Here is a 17,494-nt window from a genome sequence, read left to right as displayed (position 1 = left end):
TTTGAATGTGAAGAAGAAAGTGAAGAGGAGCATAAACAAACTGAAATCTGCGAGAACAAGCTGGAAACTGCTTTACTGGTTCCCTTTATTACATACCTGACCCAGGAGCAGAAGAAGCTGAAAGAATATGCACCCAACAGCTGCCCCAGGAGTGGAACATGCTGGCCCAGGATTCAGAAACCCTGAGCTGGAGTTGCTGAGGGCCTGGTGAGGCAGTAGACCAACATGTAGTAGAACAACATGGCTGTGCTGTGCAGCTGGTGCTCTGTGCCCACTGAGCTTTCGTTTTTAAGCATAAAAAGGATATGGCTGCTGCTTCTTGGATGCTTAAGCTCTGTTTTGAGGATTTTGTACAAAATATTTTCTATGGCTGAAACTAACTTGAAGCTGTTTACTGTTCTGATAACTTTAGTCCTACCCTATTTAAACTGACATAGTACAAATCCACTGGGGTTTACTCTTTGTCAATTTGACATCAATATACACCACTTTACCATGCTTCATTTCAAATTAAGGCAACAACAAAATTATGCTCCTGCCTAACATAATGCAATCATTCTTGCACAACTGAAAATATACCAAGTCTTGCCTCAAAGGAGGATATATTATTTTTATCTGTCTTTATAGATGTTAATTATTCTTGCTGAATTATATTTCCCCTTTAATATTCTCAGTAACTTATTTACTGAGATATACAATTAACTATTATGCCACATTATGTTAGATGGCGGGAGATTGAGAGAAGAGAAAAAAAGTGCCAGTTACACACAAAATACTCATATCAAAATAAAGAATAAATACACAGAACTTTTAGGGGCTGTATCAGTTCATTTTCATGCTGCTGATAAAGACATACCCAAGACTGGCTAATTTATATATGGAAAAGAGTTTAATGGACTTACAGTTCCATGTGGCTGGGGAAGCCTCACAATCATAGCAAAAGGCTAGGAGGAGCAAGTCACATCTTACATGGATGGCAGCAAGCAAAAGGAGAGCTTGTGCAGGGAAATTCCCCCTTGTAGAACCATCAGATCTCATGAGACTTGCTGGTATTAATAACTATTTTATTCTACTACCAGTTCTGTAGTCACTTGGACATAAACAAGCTTCTCTGCTGTTCATGGATTTCTGCCTGGTAGTGAGACTCAAACTTTCAATATGCAGATGTTTCAGGTGCAGGTAATTTAAAGGCTATATTTTAAGACTAACTGATTTATGGATTTCCTCCACTACAGTCACAAATAAATTGGATTTATAACTGCAAGGAATATACTACCTCTTGGGAGAGTCCAGCAAATTAACAAAACAACAGAACAAGAATATGCCATATATATATATATATGTACACATATTTATATGTTCCATGATATGTAGAAAGTATAGCACAACCTTGGCATTTCTTTATATGCCTACTAATTTGGGAGATAACTCTTCAAAGCAAGTTGTCATCTACCACTAAAGCATAAGCAAGGGCAACTCAAGAACAGCTAGGCTGTAATATTGACAGATAGATGTCACTCACTATCTTAAAGTTTCACATGTAAATATTGCTCTCCTTTCAACGGTCATATTTATGCCTCACAAAATTACAAATTCAATGCCATTGTTGTTTTCAAATAGTTGAAACTGAATTTTATACATAGTACGTATTTACTAGGTAAACAAAAAATCTCATGTGTTCAATGCTAAGAAAGTAAGAAATTCATGGGGCAGAAAGAGTCAGAGCAGAGGTTTTCCCCCAACAAATGGATACAACTCTATTGTTCCTGACATATGCTGCTATTATTAAGACTATACTCTGCTAAATATTATAATTAGTAAATAATCTGCTGTTTTCTACTGGTAGTCTTTAAGATTTTCTTTTTATTTTTGATCTTTCATAGTTATTATATATTTGATCATATGTATATTTATTTTTAGTTTTTGGTATTTGATCTGTGCTTTTTGGATCTAAGGCATCCTCTGGGAAATTAAAGCAATGATTTCTACAACTTCACCATTGTTTCTTATGTTTACTTCCAGAATTATTGACTCTTGTTGAGATCTCTCAATCTAGTCTAAATATCTGTGGACAGAAAGTCTTTTTGTTCCCCTTTTGTCCTTGGGAATACACTTTTGAAGTGGAACATTTTTAGTGCCCTCTGACTTGTAAGAATCAAAATCCAATCATCGTTGTCAGCCTCAAACACCAAAGAAAATCATACTGGTATTCTCGAACTTATGTATTATTTCAAGTTTATGTTTAATTTTCTGATCAAAGATCAAACAAGATCAAATGATCTTGTTTTTCAGAGAATTCATGACTTCTTGTTACTGCTATTTTAACTCTTATATTTTCTTATCACTATTATGTGTTGGGAACAGAGAGAATGTATCAGAGTGATCTTACTCCACAATCTGAGCCAGAATTCCATTAAATCAACTTCTAACCCTGTATTTATTATTTTCTGTTAGACACATTTCTTATTTTTGAGGTTTTTTTCACTTTCCTTTTCTGTTTCCTTCCTCTTCTTCCCTTGAAAACTTTCTTATTAAAGTGTAAGACTTCAATTATATATCTTTTTTTTTTTTTTTTTTTTAGGTGGAGTCTCACTCTGTTGCCAGGCTGGAGTGCAGTAGCACAATCTCGGATCACTGCAATCTCCACCTCCTAGGTTCAAGCGATTCTCCTCCCTCAGCCTCCCAAGCTGGGATTACAGGTGCATGCCACCACACCCAGCTAATTTTTGTATTTTGAGTAGAAACAGCGTTTCACCATGTTGGCCAGGCTGGTCTTTAACACCTGACCTTGTGGTCCACCTTCTTTGACCTCCCAAAGTGTTGGGATTACAGATGTGAGCCACTGTGTCTGGCCCAATTATATATGTTAAACTTGCATTTATATGTATATATCCTGTTCAGAGGCATTTCCTGTTTGTTCATGTAGCAAATCTCATGTTGGATTAATATGTATTATATTTGATGACAGCTGCATAGTTGCATTTGCTTAGAGTAGAAATGAGAGTTGAGAGTGTTTGGAAAAAAATAGACAAGTTTTAAATGTTAAGGGTAATAAACATGCTATATGAAATAGAGCAGAGAGAATATGTAAGTCTTAAAATATTTAAAAAAGCACAGCATGTCATGGTCAAATCCTACCCATATTCTCTCTGAGGAGTTAAACCCAAAGTAAAAACATTAAAAAAAATCAGAGAAAATGCTACTTTGAACAATTAAATAGGTAATGACAGAATTATATAAACATAAATTTTAAAAGAATCAAAAATAGAGTGAAAAGTGGAGCAAACAGAAAGACCTGTGTAAAATTAATTCCCAGGACAAGAATGTTCAAACATGATAATAGTATTAGGCAGGCAAAGAGAAATGTGTGTCATCCTGGACAAGAAAAGAAATATGCAAATGTAATCTTCACTCAAGGGTCTGCATGTTAACAAGCAAGCATAGCAACTAATCATTCTCCAATATCCTAGTGCGTTGTCTCATGATGTATCAGTAATGACCTACATTGTGCTGTTTTACTGAGATATAAATATGTAACTGGAGAAATTTTGCACAATTATTTTAGGACACCAGGTTATTTAAAAGGTGTAAAAATACTAAATAACGGGTAAGAATGGCTCTGGGTTCTAATGTGTTTTCTTGTTCCTTAAGAAATTAATGATCCCTTTAACCTTTTGCAGTTTTCCTCCCACAAAAACAATAGAAAAAGTAAGGCTGTAATGTCTTTTTAGGAAATTCATCTTTCTGCAGGGAGAAGGAACAGCAAACAAAGAAACAAGAATATGTTTAGCCACAGATCATGCCAACCCAGATGGTAGATAAAAATTGCCACCTTTTCCATATAAACTAGTAAAAAAAAAGTACACTAAATTGTCTTGAAAATAAAATAAATGAAGTGAAAACTAAATTACTAAAGTTAACAAATATGTATCGAGTATCTAGTTTTGTCAGAGATTTGGTATAAATCAGTAGGCAAAGCAAACACAGATGTCTTTCTTCGGGGAACACACATTTTGGTAAGACAGGACAAAAAGTTAACAAGAAGCACCGTAGCTGTATGTTAAGTATATAGTATGCTAGAAGGTGTTAAAGGCTATATAAAAATAAACAAGTAGTTCATACAGACTGGCACCACTGGGGCTGAGGGGTAGGTTTATATTCTAAGGAAGATGCAGGGTCAGCCTTACTGAGAAGACAGTGTTTGAACAGAGATTTGAAGATGAAAGTATAGGGTACTTAGATTTTTGAGTAATAGGAGTTCCAGGCAGAGGCCAAAACTGGTACAAAGGTGTAGATGCAAGAGTGTTCCTGGTGTGTTTGGGGAAAGAGAAGAACTCTGGGGACCAAGTGGATTGAATGAGCGGTAAGTTGAGGAATTAGTGGAAAGTGAAGTTGGAAAAGTAATGTTATTTGTATCATTTGGATAGGGTTTTTCATACTAGGTCATTCTTTGTTGTGGGAAAATTTTTGAAAAAGATTCTTTGCTTGGGCAAACTTGAATCAGGTTTCTGAATCCTCTGGCAGGCCAGCCCATCTGTGCACTTCCTTGTAAAATCTAGTTTTAGCAAAGAACCCTGCTAATTTAGCTTAGCAAGAACCACTCATCCTCAAGAACTGATCATCTTCAATATTGGATTAGGTTCTTCATTTACCACCATCCCTCAGTTGATGTCATCACTGTGGCCTGGCTTCAGCAAGAATGTTGTTGAGTTGATTCAGCCAGAATCCTCCTTACCCCTGATTTTTCTTTTTAGCAATTTTTCATCCACCAATCCCCACCCTGCTCCTTGACTATAAATTCCCACTTGTCCATGCTGTATTCAGAGTTGAGCTCAATGTCCCTTCCCCACTGCGAGATCCCATTGCAGTGGTCCCAGTGCCTATTGCAATAGTCCTGGATAAGCTCTTAGTGACTAAGCTTTAACAAGTGTCATTGAATAATTTGCTTAACAGTTACGGTATACCCCAACATGGATTCATATTGTGAATCACCAAGTAAGGTATAGATTATAACTTTTCTCAAACCAATTTGTGTTTGGATTTATTCATTTATAATCTATGTGTAACATCTTATGAGTCTAATATTTTAGGGAAAATGCTTTGAAATAAATTAGTGGGTCCCAAAATCTACTGTAACTTCAAACTTAGAAAATTCAAATTTTTATACCTTCATATTATTTGACCTTTTGAGAAAAACAAATGTCTTGCTTCATAAAATCCTTACTGTTTTGGTTCTGAGTACTCATGATTTTTTTTTCATTTAATCATATTTTCCTAAGTTTTATATATCTATATATATCTATCTATATATATATAGATAGATATATATATATATCTCACCCTTAAAACAGAAATTTCATAAAATTATATTTTTGGCATGTTTTCAATATGATCCACATAACATCTTTCTTCATTCCCACCACCATCATTATTTTCTCTATATGCATGACTTCAAGTCTAGTTTTACTTCTGACCTCCTGATTTTGAGTTTAATGAATTTTGACCTATTTGCATATTTCCATCTGCAAATTGAAATGTCTTGAATTGTATTTTCTTCTACCTCTTATTTTTCCTTCTGTTGTTACTATCAGCATCAAAATACTTTGTCTTCCAGATTAAAAATATAAAAATAATTTTAGTTTCCCTTTTCATGTATACATAATAATCAGTTGGACTCCAAATTTTGCTGCTCTTAGCTTTAGTGTTTCTTCAAAGTTTTATTTTTGTTACAATTTTTATTTCTGTCCTGGTTTTCCTTAATCATTCTTCTTATGAACTATTAACAGAATTTTGGCTAGATTTTCTGTTTCCAGCCTTCTCTGAATAAATCCTTCAATTCTATTTAGGTATCTCAAATTTTAGAGTTTTAACTTTCTGCTTAACAACTTCCATAACAATGTTTTGCCTTTAAAAATAATCAATGCTATAGTTAAAAGCATTAAAGTCCTATATGTTTGAGTAATATATATATATATACACACACACACATATTTTAAAATTTTCTTTTTTTCTTTATATATGTCTTGTCTATACACATATCTAATTTCCCATGAATACTGAACTGTCACTATCCTCTTCATCTAGTATGCCTTATCCATCGTTATGGGTTGAATTTCATCCTCCCTAAATTCATGTATTAAAATTCAAACCCCAATATATCAGAATATGTCCATATTTCTAGATATGGTTTTTAAAGAGGTAGTTAAATTATGTCATTATGGTGGGACCTAATCCAGTATAACTGATATCCTCATAAAAGGAGAAAATTTGGACAAAATTGACTATAGATGTACAACCATATGAAGGCACAGGGAGAATACGACCGTTTACAAACCAAAGACAAAGGCCCCAGAAGAAATCAGTCTTGCTGACACCTTGATTCCAGACTTCTAGCTTCCAGAATTATGAGAAAAAATAAATACGTTTTTTAAAGCCACCCAGTGTGTGGTACTTTGTTATGGCAGCCCTAGCAAACTAATTCAAACACATTTCTCAGGTGTCCATGGGCAGCTCTTCCTCTTATCTTTCCACTTTCTTCTACTGGGAACTTAAGTTTTTAAAATGCTGATATAATTTTTGAAAGGTACTGATCCTCTGTTTTCTGCTCTGGTTCTCTGTCTGTTCTACTTGTTTAGAGGTTAAGGTTGGTGGCCTTCCTGCTGCTGTTTCATGAGTTGCTATAATTGAGGCAGTTGTGGTATTTCCCCATCAACAAATATTTGGGTTGTTTACACCAGATCTTTCCATCTGAAGTACCTCACTGACTGGGTTCTTATAGGAAGCTTGGCACAGAAGGATAATATGGCAGATTATGTAGTGTACATTAATGATACTAATGCAGCTACATTCATTCAGCACAGGGTGTACTTTGGTAGGATATGTCAACTCAGCAATTTACTCATCAGCAAAAAAGGCTTTTACTTTAGCTCTTAAGAAAGTAGTTTTGTGTGTTTGGACAGTTGATATGGGCAATTGTGTGTAGCCCTCATCACTGACAATTTGAAACAGAAGTAATATGATCATCTGGGTATAGCTTTACAGAATAAAGAACCATTTTAGTTATCTACACATAGTATATCATCCTAAAATCTTGCAGTCAATGACCCTTACTTGTTAACATACCATTCCTGATAGTGGTCATCTTCTAGTTCAGTTTTTGCCTTATGTTGTTCTAAAAGCTGAGAGTGTCAGTGACTGGAGGAAACATTTGGCTTCAGAGTGTGATAAACACATGTCAAGGGCTTGCTGCTTTATGCAGCCTCTCATCTCTTGCCACTTTTTTAGCACAAGCTGTTATTAGCACTAGCTATTTTAATAATGACTATAGCATAAGCTTGAAAACTGAGTAAACTTAGAAACCTATATAGACATTCTTCCTGTCAATTCAACAACCTGGAGTGCTGGGATTCTGGTTGGGAATCTTATACTAGGACTGCCATCCACAATGATTAACCAACCAAATTCACCAGTGATGTTGCTATCTTTTAGCTCCCCCGGGCAGCCTCTAACAGAAATTCTGTTCCCCTAATTGTGCACTATACCCATATATCATTGTGTCTTTGCATATGTGTTTCTATAAATCTCTACTTATCAAAAGTGATCTGATAATTTTATAATCACCGCTTTCTTTCATACTAAAAAAAATCTTTTCATTAAAAACAGGTCACTTCTCTAGCCATCCAAAATACTTTGTTTCTACTGATGTGTTTATCAATCTAGTCACTATAGTAAAATTTATTACTCAAATGTCTTTTTATCCTTTTAGATTGTAAGCAATATGGTGCTCTCGAAGTATATAGATTTTGAGATAAAATACTCTATATGACTTTGTGACTATATTAACTTTTTTGAGTCTTCACTTCTTCATTTGTGAAATAGTAAACAAAACTTCTCATATATACTATAACTTTGATGGGATTTAATAACAAAGTGTTTGGAAAGTCCACTGTATTTAAACTCCAGAGACATCTACAACTTTCTTTATATACACACCTCAGAATATAAATACCAGCCACATACTTCACATACTAGGTACTTAATAGGTACTGTTCAACAAAAGAGTGAAGTTTCATTTCCTTTTCATTCTGTTTCAGTGAAAATACAGACCAGCATTTATTCCATATGACTGATTGTGTACTTTTCAGCACAATATCCTATGAAGAACAGTCACTCAGTAATTGTCTGTTGAGTTATAAATAACAAACTTTTTCACAACAAAAGTAACAAATTTAGTTGACTTTTCTAATCAGTTATTCCATAATGACTTTTCTTTTTTAAAATCATTTTTTAAGAATTATGTTCATAGCTGTAAGGCCAGATAACAATCATTAGCATTTATTGACCTTTTGCAGTAGTAATTTAATCTTTGGGGGAATAAAGTTGATTAATCACAGCTTGACATATTGAAATTTGGCATAATTCTTTCCCTAAAGTGCTTATAGGGCAGCAAGTTCTAGGGCATTTAGTATAATAACTAAGGCACATATTACAAATAAAATGTGTTCAAAAAAGTCTTTCTGAAATTTAAGGTCATCAATTTTAGTAAAGTCCTTCAATCCTGGAATAGCCTTGCAATAATACAGAGAATTGATCATATGTTTTAATCTCACCTCCATTCAAAAATTTCAGAAAAACTGTGGCTTATAATTTAAGTAAAAGAAAAAGGGTAAATGTATAATAAAAACGAGATTTCAAAAGACTCTATCAGTGGGTGGAAGGAAATTTTTTAAAATATGGCCAATATTAAAGATTATATCACTTGACAAACATTCAACATCCTATCTTAACATGAAGAGGCTGAAACACTAAAAACTATATTTTTGGTGCCAATTAGAGAATCTCATAAGATTTTATCAATAACATATACTCACAGTAAACTTAAATTTGGAACATAGTCAAATGGGGCAAAGGGACAGAACTGGACATTCATTTTGCATACTGAACTAGAGGCAGTAAAATTCTGGTAGATCTCCAATTCAGCAAAAACTTCTTTCTGATTATAGAAGACAGGCTGTCCTAGTCCATTTGTACTGCTATAGCAAAATGCCTCAGACTGGGTAATTTGTAAGCAAGTGAAATGTATCTCTTGTAGTTCGGTAGGCTGGGATGTTCAGGATCAAGACTCCAGCATTCACTGTTTGGCGAGAGCTTTCTTGCAGCATCCTCATATGGTGTAAGGGCAAAAAAGGGCCTAGCTATTTCCTTCTAGCCCTTTTCTAAGGTCCATAATCCCGATATGAGGCCTCCATCCTCATGACTCAATCAGCTCCTAGATGTCTCACTGCTTAACACTATTGCATTGGAAGGTGAGTTCTACTATAAATTTTTGAAGAAGACACAAGCATTCAAACCCTAGAATAAACCATGGATTTGGAAGCAATATTTTTATCAGAAATCTCCAAAGTTGGTAGGGTGATTATTGGTTCTACACTAATAATTCTACAGCTTCTGATTACGATAGGGAACAGCTTCTACGGAAACCCATTGCAGAACTGGCTTTAGAAGTCCAAGTTTTTCAACCACCCAAATAATTTAGTAAGCTACCAAACGCTGAGATAAATTGTCCATCTTTATGCTAGCTGAAATGGATTGTATTCTAACCTGTGTTCTATTTAACTGAATAATTGAATCAGAAATTTCTTTAACAGCATGCAAAATATAGAAAATTGGGTTTCGTTTTCTGGATAGTTAGGTTGAAAGAGATTCAAGAGTACATTATAGATAGGATATTGACTTTTCATATTATACAGTGACAAAACAATTAATTCATTATCTCTACCATCTAAAATGTAGTTTCTGTTGAAGGAGATGCTGTATTAGATATGACAGCTGCTATGATAAAACATTATAGTGAAAATGAAGCTTATCTTGCAGATTGTTAAGTTACAGTGGATTTTCAGTGCTTAGTTTTACCTGGTTACCTACCTAACTTTTATTTGAAAGTTAGTTAAGAAAACACTTGACTCTGGAAAGTGCAATGAGGACATTTGGATGGAATTAAATAATGGTGAATATCACAATCTTCTCAGAGTCTCTGAGACTTCCTTCTCATCATAAGAAGCTTTTCTGTCTTTGCTTTGGAAGGCTGTCTTTGTTTATCTTGTAATGGCCTCACTTAAGGTCGAGCCTTCACCAGACACTCACAGGAGATACCAGGTTTCCCTACTTCCCACTTCCATCACTCCTCATAGCCACTAAACTCCAACCTGCCACTTGATGGCCAAGAAAATATCTGACCAGAAAATAAATAATAATTTTACATAGCAAATAACACAGTATTTTGCTTATCTTCAGAAGTAAAAAAATATATGGGGGAATGTATATGAGACTAGTTGAAAATAAACATAATATTAAATTCAATTACCTTATGGAAATGAGAGTTCGAGAAAAGTTAACAAAGACTATGGATTACATATCCTAGTTTATACCACTGACAATGGTATCATATCTTTTCTTGGTTAGTACATTGAACCAAGAATCAAACTTAATCTATGATTATTGAAATTGTCACACCTGAAATTCTTTGTATTATAAACTGAAAGAAACTCCAAAACTTGGAGAGAGATAAATGTTAAATATAATTCACAATATATGACTTTTTCATAATTATGTACCCAATAGGCCAAGGAATTAATTCACAATGAGATTAAGAAATATATCATTTAAAACACTGTAGTGATTATTCCCTATAGCACAACAATAAATATGTGAGATGATTGAAAGTGGCTAATTTTAGTGAGGATGATGGGATCCTAGAGTGTCAGGAGCTAAGAACCATCATCTGACATCTGCAGGTGATGTAATTTCTCACTTAAAGAAAGATTTGGCCATTTAACTGTGTAAATATGCACTCAAGGAAGAAACACTTCCAGTTATTTGGTTGATACTTCACATTGTATCTGAGCTATCAGTAATCCTTAATGATTCAGAAGATGAACACTGTGGTCCACTAGTCAAAGTCCATGTTGGAACGACTCTATCTCACCATGGGTTTTCTTTTCTTTTCTTTCTTTCTGTTTTGTTTTTTATGGAGTCTCACTCTGTTGCCCAGGCTGGAGTGCAGTGGTGTGATCTTGGCTCACTGCAAACTCCACCTCCTGGGTTCAAGCATTTCTCCTGCCTCAGCCTCCCAAGTAGCTAGGATTACAGGCATGTACCACCATGCCTGGCTAATTTTTCTCTTTTTAGTAGAGACAGGGTTTCACTATGTTGGCCAGGCTGGTCTTGAACTCCTGATCTTAAGTGATCCACCCACCTTGGCCTCCCAAAGTGCCGGGATTATAGGCGTGAGCCACCACACCTGGCCAGGTTTTCTACATTTATCAATTTAACCAATGAGTACTTTCTCAGATCCTGAATATGTTATTCATATACATATATTTGACAGTTAACAGAAATACAATCTTGTTTTCCTGACCTTAGACGTGTTATTATAGTAAAATGAGAGAAATGGAACCTCTAGAACTTAACTTCCTTAACAAAAGAGCAAAGTGATAGCAATACAACATTTCTGGGTGAGCTGCATAAATAAGTGCTACTATCAAACACCTGAAAAGTGTACATACCATACCCGTATTTAGCTTACTTAACTGGTCTGTATAGATGTGTCCTGAAAAATTACTGTGGAGAAAATTAATGCATCCCCTGATATGCAACTCTCCATCTGCTAACGGCTTTTTCTCCATTCTTTAAGAGAAAGCACCAGATGTAATTTGATTAAATCTATCAGGGAACAGCAGTGGACCCTCATTTTCTTACCTCTGTGTTACATCAACTCTCCTATTAAAGGTTTGAATTAATCCAGAGGGACGTTGATAATTTCACTACTCCAAAACATAGCATATTGGTCTATAACATTTATAATGTCAAGACCTGGTGGGGAAAAAAAGAAGGAGATATCCTGAATGAGTTGGCAAGACTTACACATTCTGAATGCTGAGAGAGATAAGTCTCAGAGTCTGCCTCCTAAATAAAGTTTCAAGGAGTCATTGTGTGTATGTGTATGCGTGTGATATTTCTTCCAAAGTTAAAAAAAAAAAATACAGTAGCTCCATTCACCCACTACTGCTGAAATAGAAGCACAGTGATTGTTAGGATATTTTTAATTTTGGAAACAAAATATACCATGTAGTTGTATTGTTCTGACCCATTTTACTAGATAAATTGAAAGACTACTAGTATTTATCAGACCCTAAATCAAGAAGATGCTCTCCACCTTGTCCAGAGTTCACTTCAAGCAGCTCAGTCACCAGTATTAAAGACTCAGTAGACTAAGTTGAAAAGACAGGCAGTAAACATTACAAGCATTAGTTAAGCTGTAAAGCAAACACATAAATGTTTATTAATTGCTTTGTAAAATAAGTTGAAAATTTACTGTTACAATATAACAAATGTGACTATAGAGAAAAAAGGTATAGAAAAGAAATATAATGTGTACAATGTAATCTCATAGATTTAAAATGGATAAAGATTGACGATATTTGAGAAATAAAAAGTATTAAACAAAAGGAAAATATGGATAAAAAACTGCTATAGTGATTACACATAAAACTTTCAAGTATTTGTTTAGAGAATGACATGAAGTACTTATTCTATACTTATGGATTGATTTAGAATACTTATTTGTACTTATATTTGTCAACAACTTGTTGAAGATTTACTTGCCAGAGATCTTTCATTCTCATTTTGCCTCTTTACTTAGCTCAACACAACTACTTGTGCAGAATATTCTCACCATTGTGCTGCAGAGAGAGGCGGAGGTTCTCTGCAGTATATAATATAAAACATATATTTTGATATGTGTTTTATATTATATGTAGATAGTGATGAAGCATAAATGATGTCTTCTACCAAGCAATGAGCAATGATCATGACTTCCAGATGGAGATAGGAAAATTTACTGCTACAAGCCCTGAGCAGAGGTGATAACATAATTTTCACTCAGGTGAAGACTAGATATTTAGCTGGTGTGGACTCTGACCCTTCCTCCCCCCCCACACACACTCCTGTGCTCTGAATCATGACCTTTCCTTAGCCTGATTGCTCAATATTATCTTCCAAAGTAGTCACTCTTAGATCATTCTCTCATCTTAAGGTTTCACTATATTCCAGTCATACTTGTTTCTATCCTTCCACACAAATATTTTTCACTTTATTCATTCATAATAGCTTATGATGGAAAATGTAGTTGAAAAAGTGTATTGCTTAGTTTAACTACAAGTCATATCAATAAAGGAAGATGATTTTTCCTTAAACAAAGGTAAGAAAGTTTCATTCTTCATAACAAAAAAATCAGCAAGGTATCAATTCCTAGAGACAAAATAAGGGAGATACTTCTTTCTATACAGGGTATATGGTTCTTTCTGTAAGAACTACTCAAATAATACTTTCTAATGCACTAACATAAGGCTAAAAATTAAATTTCCCTTGCAAGACTATTTGAATATTCACATTCTGCTGCACAGCTAAATAGTTTGGTTTTGTTCTAGAAAACCTGAAGAGAATTTTTCCAGTCATAAGGAAAACATTCTTTTGGAAATTAAAATGATATATATTTTCTTAATATAACCAAGTAATAACTTGAGAAGGGTGTTTTGATTATTAAAAATGCCTGTTTTATACATAACACATTACTTACATGAACTGGAATTTTTTATGACCTAGGGAATACTGAGTTGTATAAGAATTATGTTGGATTTTTGTTAGATAAATGGCAAGTGAGAGAGGAGCAAGAGAGTTTCATTGGACAGTTCTTGTAGTCACTGAGTGGTTTTGTTGACAGATGAAGGCTAAGTGGTTATAGTTATTTGTGAGTGCAGTATACAACACTTTGAAACAAGAACAGCATAAAATTAAAGTGCTTTCATACAGAAAAAAAAACCTACCAACAGGGTAAACAACTAACAGAATGGTAGAAAATATTCGCCAACTATGCATTTGACAAAGTTCTAATATTCAGAATCTATAATCTACAAGGAACTTAATCCAATGAGCAAAAAATAAACAACACCATTAGAAAGTGGGCAAAGGAAATGAACATGTTTCCCACCATGAGAGGATTCACTGCATCTTGATTAAGGTTAATGGTTAAGGTTAGCCTGTATAATTTTATTTCAGACAATCTATTAATCAAATCCTATTGGGTGGAGCTGCCAATTAGCCATTAACTTTGAACAAAGCATATAAGAAATGGCCGTGAATAAATGATTAACAGCTTTTTGAGACATATAATTTGTGGTAACTTGTCGATGGTTTGCTAATATTTTTATTTTCTTTTTTGTTACTTTAAAATTATTTAACTGTAGTCTTCTTTAAATATTACTTTTTGTATTTCTGAAACAATGCTTCCTCCGTGACATTTGTCTTTGAGCATTGATAATAAGTATCCCTTTTATTATTTATTTTTGTGCATTTAATAAATTATAACTTTTAATACATGCATCTTTATCAATTCTCTAATCTCTAGATTACTTCTTTATATTTGTAATCAAAGTGCACCATTTATTATTAATGAGGTTCCATGAAGAATGAGCAAACTGTCTAAAATGTGTTCTGCTTTTTATATAATAACCTATTTTATTTTCATTAAAATTTGGAAGCATTATATTTCCAGTTTTACAAATGAAGAAAAACTATCTTCCCTTTTTCTTCTCTTCTCATTGCCTCCTCCTGCCCCACTCCCATAGATATAGAGGAATTACCACAACCATTGAAAATCCCATTACATGTAAATACTCAAAAGAGGGCATTCACTGTTGAAGAGAACTAAGGAATCGATTAGACAAAATAACTTGGCCAATTGATGGTCACCAACTACCGTTATTGGCTATCCTAGAGTTAGCACAGAAAGCATAAGAATGAAATAAGTACGATAGCAGTAATGGCAGTATGCAGTATCCTTACAGCATGAATTCCAGTAGTGAAGTTATTACCACTTTTAATGTTCAATCTCTCAGCAACAAAAACACACACTGAGTCTACAATCCTTGAAGAGAGACTCTGGATACTTGGTGGCAAATGGACTATTTTGGATCTCTTCTACCATAGAAGGGGAAGCAGTCCACTTTTGAAAGGAAGAAACACATATTCTAAGAATAGTAATTATGTTCCTGCATTCTGACCCTTAAGTAGCATCTGTCCCCAGAGACTTAGAAATTTATTTACCTGCACAGAATTTCACATGACATGTCAGATCAATGCACTTACTTTACACAAAAAAGATGCATGAATGCATCCATGTCCATGGTATCCATTGAGTATTTCACAGTAATGACATCCAAAATCTAGAGGCCGACGGGAGCAATGGAATACCTAGGCAAATGTACGGCAAAAGCACCAACTTGATACTAATATTTTATAAGAGTGAGATACCACCCTGCAGAATATATCAAAGACTTTTAAATGGTGATGCATCCCAGCAGGAAGAATGCATGGTTCAGAATTCAAGAGCTGGAAGCAAGTATAGGCCTACTTTTTAAAATGATTTTTTTTTATTTTCAGTTTTCATGGGTACATAGTGTGTGTATATATATATGAGGAATTATCCCACTTACCACCATCCTATGTAGTGTTCTTGGGATTAATATAGCTGAAAATTATAGTAAGGAGGCAGGATTAGGCAGAAGGAAAATCTGACTTGTGTTACACATGCAGCAAATAGCTTTAGATGGTGCAATTGAAAGATCCCTTAAGAGTTTTCCCATTTCAGATGGAGAGAGCAATGGACAGCCTAGGGAACAGGCATGAGTGAAGTATTGCAGTGATTCTTGTGGGTTTGGAGATTTTTTATTCTAGAGGGGAAACATTTCTATTGTGGGAAATACAGCAAGAAAAACTACCGCTTTTGTTTAGGTATTTCAAGGACTTAGTGCCAAGGGTCCGGCAGGCAAAAAGGGAATTCTTCATCTTGTCAGAGAGAACTGAACCTGATTATCAAGAGGAGGTAGGGAGGAATGTATTTGACATTCAGGTGGGCAATTTTTGTGCTTTTTGATACTCCTTTACCTAATTTTGATGTTTAGTGAATAAATCCAGCAACAGTGAGCTACAAAGATTATGTGACTTATGGCTCAAGTTTCTCAGGTATGAGGATGCAAGTCATGCCACCAATAAGCCCACAAAGACCATTAGAAGTCTTGTGTGAGCATAAGAGGAATCTGAGACAGAGAAAACTGTGAGTATTGGTTATAGTTCCAAGGGCAGCTGCAATGCCAGGGGCTCTATCTAGTTCAAACCCTAACCTGTCTTACTTCAGTTTCACCCAAGAAGTCATACATGAGAGGGCTGAAAGAAATGTTTCTGGACTCTATATGAAGAGTGTATCTGAGCAGTACAAGAGTGGATTGTGGAGCAAGCTATGATGTACTATGACTCCACTACTGAGGATACTGCCAGAAAATTGCTCTCAGTTGTCAGTCCCCTTTTCACTGATGAAAAAGTACATCACCTAGGGTCAGACCTCTTTCCTTGGACAGTCTTCATTCAGTGACTAATCAACCCAGATTAGTCTTCTTGTACCATATTGGAACAACTCTGAAGGGGGCTCCCTATTGGGCCAGCCACATCATTATTGAGCCTGCACCCATAGCTCTGCCCAATCCTGCTTTTTCACTCTCGTTTCACAGCTACAAAAATCTAATAAAACTCTTGGGTGGTAATTGCCATCTCAATGTCTGCTTTTTGAGCAATCCAACTTAAAGCACTTATAAGAAATTCATTGGGAGGCCGGGCGAGGTGGCTCACATCTGTAATCCCAACACTTTGGGAGGCAGAGGCGGGCAGATCACCTGAGGTCGGGAGTTCGAGACCAGTCTGACCAACATGGAGAAACACTGTCTCTCCTAAAAATACAAAATTAGCCAGGCGTGGAGTTACATGCCTGTAATCCCAGCTACTTGGGAGTCTGAAGCAGGGGAATCACTTGAACCCGGGAGGCTGAGGTTGCGGTGAGCCAAGGTAGCGCCATTGTACTCCAGCCTGGGCAACAAGAGCAAAAGTCCGTTTCAAAAAAAAAAAAAAATTCACTGTGTACCCAGCAATGTTCCAAATATTATATATATGTAATATATATGTACACAAAACTATATATATATTTTATATATGTGTATTATATATGTAAATTCCCTTTGTCAATAGAAACATGTATATGAACATATGATTTAATCAACTAGATAAGAAGTCTATACGATATTATAGAAAAGGTCATCAACATAAACAATGTTTATAAAAACTAAAAATAAACTATTCTATACATCATGTATATAGACACTCATTTAAAAATTACTACATGTGTAGTTCAAAATTTTAAAAATTACTACATGTGTAGTTTAAAAATGTGTATTATTGGATTGTATTATACAGTATTATGTGTATTATTGTAGTCTCTGTAGTCATAATCATTTGATGTATTAATAACTTTTTTGAACATATTTGCCGGGAATTCAGATTTTCTTTGGTGTGACAAGTATATATGAAAGGTAAAATAACCTTATTTTTT

General features: G+C 34.8%; 1 long non-coding RNA gene across 1 annotated transcript in view; it reads right to left on the bottom strand.

The window, feature by feature from the left end:
• LOC131383290 (uncharacterized) overlaps positions 1–17,494 on the bottom strand; it is a 97,934-nt gene that overhangs the window by 34,591 nt on the left and 45,849 nt on the right. The window contains exon 2 of the long non-coding RNA XR_009213199.1: positions 12,190–12,314. This is a non-coding gene — a long non-coding RNA (uncharacterized LOC131383290). The remainder of the gene's footprint in view (positions 1–12,189; positions 12,315–17,494) is intronic.

Source organism: Hylobates moloch, unplaced genomic scaffold, assembly GCF_009828535.3.
Source record: "Hylobates moloch isolate HMO894 unplaced genomic scaffold, HMol_V3 SCAFFOLD_4, whole genome shotgun sequence".
Classification (NCBI taxonomy): Eukaryota; Metazoa; Chordata; class Mammalia; order Primates; family Hylobatidae; genus Hylobates; species Hylobates moloch.
The sequence above is the reverse complement of the archived record's forward strand: the minus strand, read 5'-3'. Positions and strand labels throughout refer to the sequence as shown.